This window comes from Ammospiza nelsoni, chromosome 17 (genome assembly GCF_027579445.1).
Source record: "Ammospiza nelsoni isolate bAmmNel1 chromosome 17, bAmmNel1.pri, whole genome shotgun sequence".
Classification (NCBI taxonomy): Eukaryota; Metazoa; Chordata; class Aves; order Passeriformes; family Passerellidae; genus Ammospiza; species Ammospiza nelsoni.
In genome coordinates, this window is record NC_080649.1 from 12270268 (window position 1) to 12284985 (window position 14718).

General features: G+C 37.1%; 1 protein-coding gene across 8 annotated transcripts in view; it reads right to left on the bottom strand.

Annotated features, from left to right (window-relative positions):
- The window catches only part of RBFOX1 (RNA binding fox-1 homolog 1), a 1162992-nt gene that overhangs the window by 334145 nt on the left and 814129 nt on the right, over window positions 1-14718 (bottom strand). The window lies entirely within an intron of this gene.

Sequence of the window (14718 nt, forward strand, 5' to 3'; positions counted from 1 at the left end):
TTATGTGTTGTTAATTGAAGAATGTTAATCATGTCATATTAGAAGGGAGAGAGGGTTAAATTGGTAAAATTTCAATTCACTTAGGCCTTATCTCTTGTTGGAATGAACCAGATGATTAATCCTTAATATTCTTCAGGGATACAGAGAACATCAGCAATTAAATTAACAACTACAAAGTTTATGCTCAGAGATTCAAAAATGAAAGACAGAAACACTTTAATTTTTCACAAGTTGTTACCTTAATTATCTTCTTATTGCTTCTGTCTCTTTTCCCTCATTACAAAAACACACCCCTCAGTATTCCTGGATCCTTTAATTTGCTGTAGCTCAGCAACTGTGTAAGGAACGTCATCAGAGCTGCAAAAGTCATAAATCTTACTTTGTGCATGCTCATTGGAAATAAATCCTTCTGCTCTACCCTGTCCCTGTGTTCCAGCTGCAAGTGATGACAAACTTTTCTTGCCTTACAAACAGCAGTGTCCATCAAAAGTTGCTGGCAGTAAAGGAAGGCTTGCTTAGCCCAGAAAGTGAAGTTTCTTTTAGGAAAATGTAAAAGAAGTACAGATATCTAAGCCAACCTAATAGTTATTATGCAGTCCTGCCAGCACTAGGAAAGTAAAGGGCTGAATTCTCATGAAATCTAATTCTACAGTCATGAAAATAAGTGTGTAGTTCCAGATATTCATGAAGATTATGTACCACCAAGAGATCACAGACTGATGTTTAAATGTTCTCTGCTTACAGGAGAAAACAACAGACAAAATGGAGAATGAGAATGAGTTTGGGATTCTTTCTTAAGAGCTGCATTAGAAAATGTGGAATCTTGTTATCAATACTGGCCTGCTTCACATATTGAATGATTTCAAATGTAATTGCTGGGCAAGTAAATGCTCCCACAAGCTGAATGCAAAAATCCATGCCCACGAAACACAGGGACTTGACATTGTTATCACCAGGCATGCTTACCAAATTATCCAAGTTTTAAAGTAAAATGTCATATCCCTGAAGGGTGCCCTTCGAACAAATTATTAACGAAGCTCTATTGATCCTCACCCAAACAGCAAAATCTCAATAAATCTCCTCTGGACCTTTGCTGAGGCTGGAAAATGCATTACACCCCCCTACTGACCACAATTTTTATTATCGCTATTGTGTTTGCAGGGCAGTCAATTTTATACAGCATTACAAACTGCCAAGTGCTAAAGTGATTTCCTCTATTACTGAGGTTCATGTATTAAATTTAGTGAGGCACAATATCAGGCTTCAAATATTGCAGGGTTTAGAATTGAATGCAGCTGAGCCTAAATGTTATCAACCTGACAAAAAACACTGACATATTAAGTAGCAAATCATTTATTCATATTTGGGACTGGTTTTGGTTTTCTGTTCAGCTGTATAGTTTTAGATTAGCCACAGTATTTCAAAATGGGACTGTTCCTGTGAAGTCCAAAGACGCTGTGGAATAGATATTTCATATACTTATTATGCACAGTAGATCAGAGAAATATGCCTCACTGACCTGCTATCACATAGAAATACATGTAAATTAATAAATTACTTTGCATAATGCAGGTTTAGGCTGCAAATTCTACAACCCTTTAGAGCAACCAGTGATAAGCACTTCAGGTACTTTTTTTATAATCAAATACAAAGCCTTAATGCTCAGATAAAGTTGCATTTTGTGCTCCTTTTTTAGCCTGATCATTGTTTTCCCTGCAGTTTGAAATATTTCAAGCTAGCAGATTTCTGAGCTTGTAGATACTATTTGAAACCTAGTTCTTTCTGAAATATGCCTGTTGTAAGGTACACCAAGAAGAACTGATGTATCCAGAATAATCCAATACTTGTCCCCATTATTAATGATTGCTTATATCAATGGAAATAAAGCTTTCTATATGTTTTTGTCAATGGAAAACAAATTATTCTGTAACAAACTGAGAAGAGCTATCCAATATTTTTCTTGCTTGAAATAATCCCAATGATACTCTGCAGTAAAAGCTGAAGCCACAACGTTCTAAGTAAAAAAAAATATTAAAAAAAAAAAATCTGCATTGATACCTATTATTGTACAGAATGCCAGCTTCCTTCCTTTTGTAAATGACTTTACACACTGACAGGTCTGTGGTCTAATTGTGCAATTATTAAACTGCAAAAATTGCCATTAAAAATTGCTCATAGTGGATCTCTGGACAGAACTATCCATCCTTATGCAAAACTCTACAGAAGATTACTTTAACTTTTTCTCTGAAAATCTCTGTGTTCAATGTGCAATATACCCAGCTGGGAAGACAGAAAGTAAATGCCATTGACAGATTTGTACAGCATTGTAATTGTGACAGAAATCTCCAAATGAAAGGATAGAATTCCCCTCCTTTTTAAACCTTTCCAGGCCTTATCACACATCTGGGTTCTGTGGGAAGAGCCCCACAGTCTGCAGTCTTTTACTTTGGGTATTTCTCTGCTGTAGCTAATTTTGCCCTAACAACAATGTAGGATCCTGAACTGTCCAAATCAATCACTGAACAGTTTAGTATTGTGCTTTATATTGCCACAAGGCTTCTACACCTGTCTCAAAGGAGACAGCAGGACAAAAATATTGCTACCTGGAACTTTATTATGGAGTTGGAAAGCCAACTTGCTACGGAGAGCCTAATTCAAGCCCTGGATTTTGTGTCATTTTCCTCCCATTTATCTTCCCCTCAATCCTTCCTAGACAATTCCTGCAACACGAGTTGGCTGCAAGCAAACACATAAGCAAACAGATGAAAGCTGAAAAACAAGCATTAAATATTTAAACTTGGGAGTACTGCCCTTTTGGAGTCAGACCCCAGGTGCTTTAGCTGCAAGCCCTTTCCTTAAAGGATAAAGCTTTTAACATAAGCTGACACTCAGACATCTCAGTCTCATGCACTGCCAGGGTTCCTCCTCGTCACCAAAAGAGATCAGATATTATTTTGCTAATTGGACTGAAAAATGCTCTTGGCATTCAGAGATTTCCCACACACTCACCACTGACTCCTTGGACCCTGAACTGGCTTTATGGAAGTTTCTCTGTGTTCTGCAATCTCATCATAAACTGGACTCCTCTCATTCAACACCAACATGGAACTGTTAATAATAATAATTCTGTCTATTCACTTCCTTTGCAGAAATTCCACAGAAGTAGAGAGGAACAACACCCTGCACAGTTCTATGAGCAGAGCTAATGACACTACCTCTATCATTCCTGAAATGTTAATTAGCCCATAAGTCTGACACCTGGTAATGAAATATTTATTTTCCTGGAGTACTACATGTAACTTAAGAATTACAAGTGGATCTAGATGTATTACTGCATATAAAAATCATTATTCTTAACCAGGTTGCAATCTACAAGGGAGAAACAATACATTATTACAAAGCACTTCCTAATTCCCATGGGTGAGCACCATCCATTTTTGGCACTTTGCATTTTGAATTTTGGATGAGCAGTCTCTGTTGCTTGCAAGACTTCTTTAAAACATAAAAAAACCCCATTCCACAAAGTTTACACACTTTAATTCCTACCTTAGATTACATTACATTTCATTTAGAATCATCAAGGATATAACCAATTTGAAAATATTTTTCCCCATTTGTGATCTGAGTATCTCAGAGAGTAGTTTAGCATCCTGACAAAAAACTGGATATGAATACCAAAATAATGGAACCATCACATTGGACTCAAAACACTGGGGACAACTCTGAGAAACTGAATGGGAGTGATCACCCAGCAGAATCTCAAAATATGAAGTGAAAATAACTAAAAGAAGAATTGATTTGCTGGCTAAGAAGAGTGAAAGTGTGGAGCAAGGATCAGGATTTCCCTTGGTGGAAAAGGTATTCCTGCCTCACACCATACCCAGTACACAGATTTAAGGTTTTTATCTGAAATTCTTCCTAAATAGAGATGAGGGACATTTAAAGAAATCAGTGATAAACTTCTCCAGTGGGATTTCCAAGTGGGGTGTCCAGGAATCACCTCTTATGCCATGCAAGTATCTTTTGCTCAACACATTTGGGTTTTCTAGGGCCACACACATGATTCCAAAAATCAGCAATTCACAATAAATCATCCAGGATGAAAACAATTTGATAAGTGATACTGTGCTGTGATCAGGTGACACTGACAAATAATTTTCAGGCCTATCCTGCAGCTCCTTAGCTGTTCTTGGCTATTCAGCCCAGCATTTTTTTTCCAATATTCAGTTGTCATTCAGTCATACTCAAAACAGCTGTAATTTCTACAGCATCCCTAATGAAATCCCAATAATTTTTACTGTTTGGGACCATTCTGTTGAAGTGCAGCTCATCTGAAAAGTAACAGAATGGTGGCATTTACATGAAATAGCTCCAAATGAGCAGAACTATTAACATATATAAAATCTATATGAAAACAAGATTCCCATACAGCCAATCATATCCAAAACAACTCATCTCACAGACCTGTCTTGCTGTGGAAAATGTTGGGTTTGAATTGAACAAAGTCAGTATAACAAGACTGAAAGGACTGGTTAAAATAACACCAGCACATGTGAAGCTGTGTGTGCTGAGTTCTCCATAAGGGAAGCTGCACTAAAATACTTATCCAGTTAAATAATGTGCATTTGAAAAAAAATAGAAACAAGATTGCTTGGTCATGTTTTGCTTATTTGGCTGTGATAGCATTATTAAATTTGTTCCCTGATAAGACGTACCTCTAAAGTAAATGGGAGTCTCTTCATTTAAAAGATGACTGAACCATATTACTTCAGTAGTATCATAGGAAAAAAAAAAAAAAATCTTCAGTGTGTAATACACTGCTGCAAAACATGAGTAAATATTAATTTCTCCATGTCCAACAGAATAAGATATGAACAGGCTTGCTTTTCAGCAGGAAAAATTCCAATTGAACATGTGGCTCACTTGTGTGTGGTTTTTATAGCTAAGAGATAAATTTGACTTGTCTGTTTATAATTGCTTTTTATAAACCAATTTAAATTAAGAATTTGTTCACTGGCTGTGAACATCCATATATTAACTTAAAACAGGATTGTTATCTTCGCTTTCACTGTGCAGTTTTACATTAATAGCATATGATAACCTTCTGAAATAAGAGAGTAAATGTTTAACACACACATAAATAATGAATAGTAAGAAACAGAAGTGCATAAGGAACTTTTACAAGTGCAGTAACACATTACTGCATCACACCACAGGATTCCTCACACGTGAGCTGTAGAATGAGATGTTTAATGCCACCTCAGCTAGGCCTGTATGTATTATTAAATTACCTTCCAAGTCTTTACAAGACTTAATTCCACATTCCTCATTTGTCTCCAGCACCTTTTTCCTAAAGCATTTGTAATTTTGTCTTTGTGTTAGATCAGCTTTCTTCCCTTGCTTGAGAGTAACCTCTTCTACTTGTCCTACTTCTCATCAGGAATTATCCCACATACAAATCAAATTTTGCATCCTACTTTTATTATTATTATCCTGTTGCTGCCCATAGAGTCATCAAACATGTTGCCAGACACACAGGGAAAGAAAAAACTAACCAAAATACTCTGACTCTTAACCATCCAATTCAACGAATTGATTGGAACCAAGTCCCACCAGGAGGGTAAGACAGACCCTTTTCCACAGCAAGTTTTTAATTGCCTTTCAGCCAAAATGACACTCGCCAAAAATAAAGATTTTTTTTTAGAATGGTCTCTGTTGGAACTAATTTACCTTATCTGAGAGGGTGGTGCCATCTGTATCTACAACCAAAGCATAGCAAAGTAAAGACATTATTATTAAACATTGTTATTAAGAGCATTGCAGAGTTACTCCAGATTCTGTGTCAGCAAATAGGGTTTGAAACACATGAAGACAAAAAAAAAAATTCACCCTGTGGGTTGCTTTAGAAGCTGAACCTTAGTGATGTCAAGAGGACACAATTCCTTCACATTTAACTGAAAAGGACAGTGACTGTTCTGATCTTAAATATTGTCCTTTAATTTCAGCCCCTCGACCCCTCTCCTTCATTTCCCTTCCCTTTCAGTGGCATTTATTGTTTTCTCCTTCCTCTGCTGTTCCTGTTGTAGCTGGGATGCTGCATTTCCAGACAAGACTGGAGTGTGAAGGGACCACTGGACAAACAGTCGTGGCCACTGTGAGTGTTCCTCACAAAAACAAAGCTCCCTCAGTTTTCTCTGGATAAAGAACATGGAAAATAAGTAAAAAATTCCAGCTGGACTTTGCATTTATAATTAGAAGTTTCTCATTCAATTCTCATAGACTGAAAGAAAAAATTAATTGTAATTGTATATTCCAATTACAACTCAATGGGCAAGAACCGGATATATTGGGTGTGTTACCAAGTGGGGCAATTTATCTCAGATTCTTCTACAAATTCATACCACTGATTTGGGATATTTTCAGCTGCAAACAGCACAGCTGAAACCTTTCTTCAGGTTAGGTGTTTCAGTTATCTTACACATGTGTTGAGAAAAAAAATAAGTGTTTTAAGAAAAAAATTGAATTATTTTTCTTACATCACACTCTTAGAGCAGTATTGTAAGCTCTTTTCAGTATCCATAAAAATAAAACCTAGAGTTGCTAATTTTTAAATCAGCAGTACAACCAACATTGCCACCTTACCATTAGCACTGCAGTTACTCTTCAAATTGGTTGTATGAGAATTTTTAATATATTAAACATTTCCAAATTCCAATTTATATGTTTATCTGTGTTCACCCTTGGAGGGAATAAAATCATCTGCACAACATTTCACCCTAAAGAATGTTGACAATCTTATAATTGGAGGTTTTTAATTTAAAAACCCCATACATCTGTTTTAAAAATCCAGATTAAAACAAACCAAAGCTCAACAAATGAAATGCAGCATCTCAGCAAAGCTCAGGTAATCTAGGCCTCTGAATAAAAGTTGAAATCTCAAATTAAAGTAATAATAAATATTCGGTTTGATGCAATCTAAAGCCAGCTTTTGGTTTTGAAAAAGTCACTTTTTAATCAACTCTCATCTCACCAAACATAGTTTTGGTCTTCACTTACTATTCCATAGAATGGATGCTCTGCAAAAGCTCCAAGTAGAATATGTAGAAACATTTCCCTTGGCTGTTGCTTTAATATTAGTTGAGAAAGCACAGATTAACTTCACTTTAACTGCAGCCACCAAGCAGCTGCTTCACTGCAACTTCAATAGAAACAAAATTCTGAAAGCCCAAAGGAGAGAGTTTCATTCATTGCTACAAATATTCTTAATAAAAGGAAGATTACATTGTCATGATGATTACACCCCTCAAAACATGAAATGTACAGCATTTTACTCAGAGAATGACTACAGTGGAAGCATTTTTTTGCTGATTTTCCAGTTAATACTGCTGTGAATTAAGGTCTCAGTGAGGCAGACAGACACACACCAGTTCCCAAAGCAGAGACCTCAGTTTTATCTACATGTGCTCATTGCATCCCATCTCAGCACAGACTTGTTGAAAACCCCATTTTTTAACACACGGGAACCAACTAAAATACAAACATTGCATTTTAACAATCCCTCTGAACTTAGACTGTGCTGCCTAATCTACCACCACTGCTGGTTGGGCAATTTCCATTTTTGTAAAATGACAAGTGGCACTTCATTTTAGGTAAAGGTGAAGATGAAGTTCCCAACTTTATCAAATGCATCCCTCCCTAACACCAAATGGTGCATGTTGGTGTCTGATGTTAGAGAGGAATGTTCACACCCTGGAAAATAAATGGTTTTTGCATTTCAAGGTGACAAGTACAATGTCAGACACAATCAATCGATCACTGCATAAATATTATTGCTAATGATCCATATCCATGCTGCAAACCTTAAGGGGAATTTAATGAAGCAGGAAGCACATCAATAAGAAGATCTACTTGAGTCTCTGTTAAATCTCACAATTCACAAATATGTTGTCACATTTTATCCTTCCTTGAATTCCTGTAATTGTATTTGAGGAGAAGATCACTGAAAAGTAAAATTCAAACATATATCAGCTTTTCTCCTATCAAAGGAGTCCCTGCACATTATATATATACATATCACACAAGATGAAATGCACAAAACTCTACAAACACAACAATCTGTGAAGAAAACTTGAAATGCCAATGATCAGACTTAGTCTGATGTATTTGGCTGACTTAAATCTGTGTTGTGCCCATGGAGGGAGGAACACCCAGGGAGCACAGCAAGAATGAGAAGGAGCTGAAGAGAAAATCTCCTGTGTCCTGACTGCAATCCCTCCATGCCACTCACTGCCTTGCTGAAGAGTGGGAGTTTAACTTGTGATGATAACAAAAAGGGGTCTTGGTTTTGTTTTCCACCACCTGAACCAGAAATTAAATTGACAAACTGAATTGGTAGAAATTATAATTGGCAATAAATTATGTCATTTCTTTCAAGGCAAGTCTACTGTGTCTGTGATAGCGATCAAGAAGTGATCTCTATGTTTTCCTGCTGTTTCATCAGCTTTCTCACTCCAGTTTTTCCCTGAGGTGGAGGGTGAGAGGGAATTTGGCTTCTAGCTGGGTCCAGCCCATGACACAGCTGCCATCCTGATGGGGAAAATATACCCAGTGTATTGGAAACCTTTGTAAAAGCAGTCATTTCTGCAGGAATGTTGGCCTTCAGCTTTCTGGCTGCAGTAAGAGCAGGTGGATTCCCATCCTAGGCTATGACAGGGATCCAAACACAGATTGATCTCTTTGGCAAGGAAGGAATCTCAATCCAGGAGCAGAAGGGGAGAAGGAAGTCATATGGAAAGACATCAAAAGATGTGAACAGATACCCAGACTTTGTTTAGTAAACATCTCCTTCTGTTGATTAAACTGTGACACAGCCTAACTAGGTATAAAAGGTAAATCCAGCTTAGTAGCACTTACACATTACAGTGAAAAGATAAGGAAATTTTGACTTAGGGACTATGACAGCTTCTCCAGCAGGCACACTTCACTGGAATAAACATCCAAAAGGAACACATCAAGATATTAATCTCAAGACACAAACAAGGTTCCTCAGCTGCCCAAAAAAATCTGCAGGACTTGTTCACTCCTCTGCCTCCACAGCAGCTGAGGTTCTGCAAACCCACCAGTCCCACCAGAGGTGCTCAGGAAGGATTTCCACTAAGAGATAAGATAATAATCTTGGGACAACAGGAGGGCTCTAACCTGCTCACCCAGCCGCGTTCCATGCAGCCTTTGTTCAGTTCTTTCCTCTCACACATCCCTGCACTGATAGAGACACCCACACAGCTCACTCAGAGCTCTGATGGAAAGCAGGGTTATTAAGGGGGACACGATGGAGATAAGGTTAATTGGACAAGTGTGACTCCCTGCTAAAGGAAGGGGGGAGAGCAGATTTGGCAATTAAACTATACAGAACACATAATGCAACTTCTAAAGAGAGCACAGCAAGTCAGTCATGCTGCCTTACACAAAATGCACTGATTCTGCTGCAAGAATTAGTAATGATAATAGATATATTCTTGATGCTCAAGCTCAGTTTGATCCTGTTTAAATTCAGTTTAATCAAACACTTATGTGTGTCGATCTCTAAAGGAATGTACAGTGTTTTTACAAACCAAAACTGGCTTCCTTGCCTGTCTGCAGTGCTGGACATAACAGAGCATCATCCTGATTTGTTCTCTTGCCATTCTTACCCCACACTAATAACAGGATGGTGTTCTACAAAATATCATAGCAGAGCAAGAAAATCCTTCAAGAATTGAACGTACCCAATGAACAAAAGTTACTGTCAAATATTCTGAACTGGAATTGCTTGTCTCTTCTGTTTCATTTCTCCCTTCATACTAAAAAAGGTAATTTTGCTGAATGTCTTCATGCTTTGCATGCTAGTGTGATTTTTAGCTTTGTCATCACAACATGAAGTATTATACATATGATTTTAATCCAAGTATGTGTGTGCTCCAATAGAGGCATAAAGACAGCCTACTGAGAATTGTCTTAGATTCCTCCATAACTAATTGTAATCCTATTTTCATTCAACACCTCTGTCAGTCCTTTTACTTTAGCCATCAAGACTGTAGATTTATAAATTGCAATACTTCATTATTCAGGTTTATTGAGCCAGGTACCCTTGAAGATCCTTACTATTCAGATCAGCATGCTCTATTATGAAATCATTTCGTATTTTTCTGTGTTAATAATAAAAGGTACACATTTATTCAACATCAGTGGTCAGGCAGTCGGATGCAGAGGATGAAGCTGCATGTTTTATTCAAGGTCTCAGTGGAAAGCAGAATGAGGATCACTGACTCTGAAGATATCTGCAGCTTTTCTGCTAATATGTTTGATTTTTCTTATCTAATAGGATCTAAATACTTTGATTACTCAATAATTCTATGCAATAAAATCTATAGTGCTGAAGTGTTCCTCTGACTGTTTTCAGCAGAGTCATTTATTCTTTCAGCTTAGCTCATGCTGGATCTCACTGTCTGTAGCTCTTTGGGCACACTCAGCAGTGCATTTTGTCTTAGTCCAGGGCATTTTTGGAAATCCTCATTGAAGAGAGCAATCATCTGCTTAATGCCCACAATTTCAACGCTACAAAATACACAGTTTGTCAAGTTACCCTCCCCCCCCCCAAAAAAAATGAGCATTGTACTTGTTCCTTACTGCAATTTAAAAAATTCTAAGGTTTTGTTCCTTTAGAATCTTAGGGATCTTCGTCTTCACATTTGCTTAGGGTTCTAATTTCCTTCAGAAAAAAAGCCTTTTCAAAGGTGTCCTGCAGCACTGAGCACACAAGGAGCGCAAGTTGGGCTGGAAATGACACCCTTCCCTGAGCCAGGAGCAAGGCACACTCTGTGCCTGCACACATTTGGTGCATAAAAACATGCAGACCTTGGTCAGCTGAATAAAATACCATCTGCTTTTGAATATGGGAGCTGACACAGACTCATATTTGTGTATTATAATGCCTCTAGATAGGAGAGGCACCAGAAATGCAACAATAAAGGAGTTTAAATTCCTAAATATCCTAAGATTACATTTGTGCTAGAGTCTGTTTCTTTTTTCTTCCAGACTTCTTCCCAGATGTTCCTTTAAGGAACATGTTGCTAATTCAGACAAGTACAATTCTCTGTGTTGGACCCAGAAGCTTTATTCAACAGAGTTGTCAAAACAGTGTCCTATTGCCAGAAGAAATTATCTTGCTGCTATTGCATACACAGTTTTTTTTCAATCTGTTTCTCTGTATCTGCCTACTCTAGTTTTGGGAAAAATACCAAATTTCATTTGCTGACATGCTTTCTGCCTTGTTTGATCAAGTATCATTCTGAAGCTGCTAGTGAAAAAAGATCTCTGCTAAATATACACAAAATTTCTGACAACTCATTCCCTGTTATTAAAAAGAACAGCAGACTGACAGGAATGAAGCACTACTCTGACTAAGCAGACATTAATTAGATGTTTATAAAATTTCTCAAACTCTATTATGGTACATTAAGGTAATTTTAGTCTGGCATTGTAGCATACAAGAAAATGTGGAAAGCTAACAAATTTTCTTTTAAAAGTATATTTACCAATGATTTTGTTCCAGTTTTTCCTATGACATGTAATAACTTTAAATGCTCGACTCCTAACTCAGAATATGAATATTGAACATGAGGCCGGTGGGAACTGAACAACCAGATGGAAAACAGCCAACCATGGAACTGTTTGCTGGGGAATCAAGCAGCTGCCTGTGCTGCCATGTGGACAAACTGGGTTTATTTTTCAAAGTATGAAAAATAGGAGGAGGAACAATGTACAGAAAGAGGGGGCTCTGAAAGATTGGGAGCGGGCTCAGCTTTCAGCCGCCAAAAGTTCCACACTAAGCACGAGTCAGCAGCTTCAGAACCCTCTAACTGGAAAAACCCCAACACCAATATTTGCTCCACTCTGAGCAAAGCCCATCAGCTCTGGGGAGGTGAGTTACACAGGAAATGGGAATCATCACCTGCAGTGATCCAGAGCACCCTGAGTCGCTGCAACCATCTCATTTTGGGGAGAAAGGGGTAACAAAGTGCAGCAGGAGCAGATGTAAAAGGGTCTGTGCCCCTCTGAGAGAATATATTCCCTTTTGGTTTCACTAGTTCCTAAATCAGAAATGCCTGGAAGCCTTCAAAGTCTCTTGGTCAGGGTGAACTCTGACATTGCTGAACTCTGATTCCTACAGCACACTCTGATTCCTATGCATAAAGTACCAGAGCAAAAAAAGATCTCCTTTGTCCAGGGAAGAAAGAAAATATAAATACAAACATCATTTAATTGCTTAGGATGACAGCAAATACAGATTTCCTTTGACAGGGTTAACAATACTAAAATCTTTCTCTACTTTTTAAAATATTGAAAAAAGTATTTAAAAAACAGCACTTAATCAAGACTGTTCCATTCAACAGAGTGAATTAGTGCCTGTGCCCTGCACTCCTGCACAATATTTTAAGTTCGCTAAACATGTTCAGCTTGCAATAAAAGGAAATTGAAACCACTGTCATCAGTAGAATTTAAAAAAAAAAGATATCAAACTGTTCCAGGATAATGTCTAAGTAAGACAGTAGAGAATGGGAAGAAATCAAAATTTTCTTTTACTTTGTAAATATCCAAAATGTTTCTGTGTTACACACGAAATGAAACAACAGGTAAGCACTGCAACGTAAACGAGGGAATAGTCTGAAAAAATCTCAAAGTAATAAGTTAATTTTAAGCCCTTTAAAAAAGGAAGATTACATTTTCACACAAGTTGGCTACTTTAAATTTTAATAATATTGCTGAGAAGCTTTTTATAATTACATAAAAAATTGATGTGATGTCAGGAGAAAGCATTTCAAGTGCTGCTGTGAGTGTATACCTTGCACCTACATCTACTGAAAGTCTCTTGTTTACCTACTGCATCTTTTACTGCATCTTTTCCATATGCTGCATCTTAGGTATCTAGACATGGCCACAATGTATAGAGTTTTAAAAAAAAAATCAACATTTCAGAAAAAAAATATCTATGAATACAAACCCTTTATTTCCGTAAAACCCCGCAAAGTAATAATGTTCTGCTACAATTAAAAAAATGTTTATTCTCTGCTTATTCCTACTAATCTTGAGATTTTATACAAATAATTTACACTAGAAAAGTTCAGTTGCAAATGGGAAGAATACTCAATACCCAGGGGTAGGTAGCAGTGCCAAAAGCGAGAGTGACTGTTTAAAGAATTCTGCAAATCAGAAAACCAGAACAAAACAGACATCATATAATGTAAGTAGAAAGAACTAAATAAAAATGGAATGAACACTTTTAAATGTGAAATATTAATTACTGAAACCTTTATATGAATTACTAGGAGCTTTGAAAACCAGGAATTGGTACCATCAGAAACTGCTTGTTACTATGGCTGTTCTGCTTAAAGTATTTATATACATCTCTAAAAAGAATAACTAAAAAAGTTCATAAAAAATAAAAAATACAGTACACTAAAAGGGATAGAAATCTTCATGGCTACCTGCAAGAAAATGTATTACACTGAATATCAATTTAACAATGATTCCTGGGCTTGGGGAGGGAGAAGATCACTGGGTTTCAAACCTTTTGAGCCTGTGCCACACAGAAACAGAATAATACACAATAATGCACATCCTTTCACCTCAGTGTGCATATTAGAAATACGGGCTTTTCCTCACATATTTACTGTGCCTCTCCTTAGGATGATGGCAGCTCTAACAGCACAGCACAAAGTGAATGAAAGACACACTGCTGCAACTGAGGGATCTGATTTATAGATCTAAAAGGAGAATGGAATTAATCCTTGCACCAGCAGGTTCAACACAGGATGGTGGTAAGGGTTAAAAACCAGCAGCAGTCAGGCACAGACACACTGGTGAAAATTCAAGGGACTTGTACTACAGAACCCAGAAAAAAAGAAAAAGACAAAATCATAAGGCTCGGTGATTGGTGAGCTCCCGAAACGATAGCACAGGTCAAAGCACTGAAAAAACAAACTTTAAAGTCTGCATGCAGTGCCTTTTGCAAAAGTTACCAAGATACAGTGGAGGGTCAAGAGAAATGAGAAGAAAGCATAAAGGCAGATTTCCAGCATGAACCACAAGTGATTTATAAGGAGAAGGAGTGATTTCTGATAATATCTCTGAGAATTCAGTGCTGCTCCTCTGCAGCCTGTTTTGCAGAGGTGGCCCAGATTAGCTGCACACTTGTCTATTTTTACATACATTTAAATTAAATAAATAAATAGATTGTCAAATGAGATTAGTTTAAAATATTTTCCCAGAAGATGTACAGGCTTTGAAGGGGAACACAGAAAAGCTTTTAAGTATGCAGATTTGTTCAGTGATTTCTTTGTGGGTTTGTTTTGCTAAGAAATAAAACATTCTGTATCAAAACCTGGATGGATACACAGGTTAATAGCTTTACTAATTCAATACATGTATGTCACAACACAACGTTATTTTCAAGGTGAGCAGGTTTTGCTGCAAAGAATCAGAACAACGCTGAATATAAAATCACAGAAATACGAACAAAATATCTATTTCTTTATCTGCAGTTGTCAATTGCCAGAAACTTGAAAAGCCAAGACAGACTGTGACAATTAGTATAAAAGCAACTGGGTTAAGTAACACACATTAGAAGTTTTAATCACATTAAGATTGTTTCATTTCTTACAAAGAAAGCAAATTCTGAGC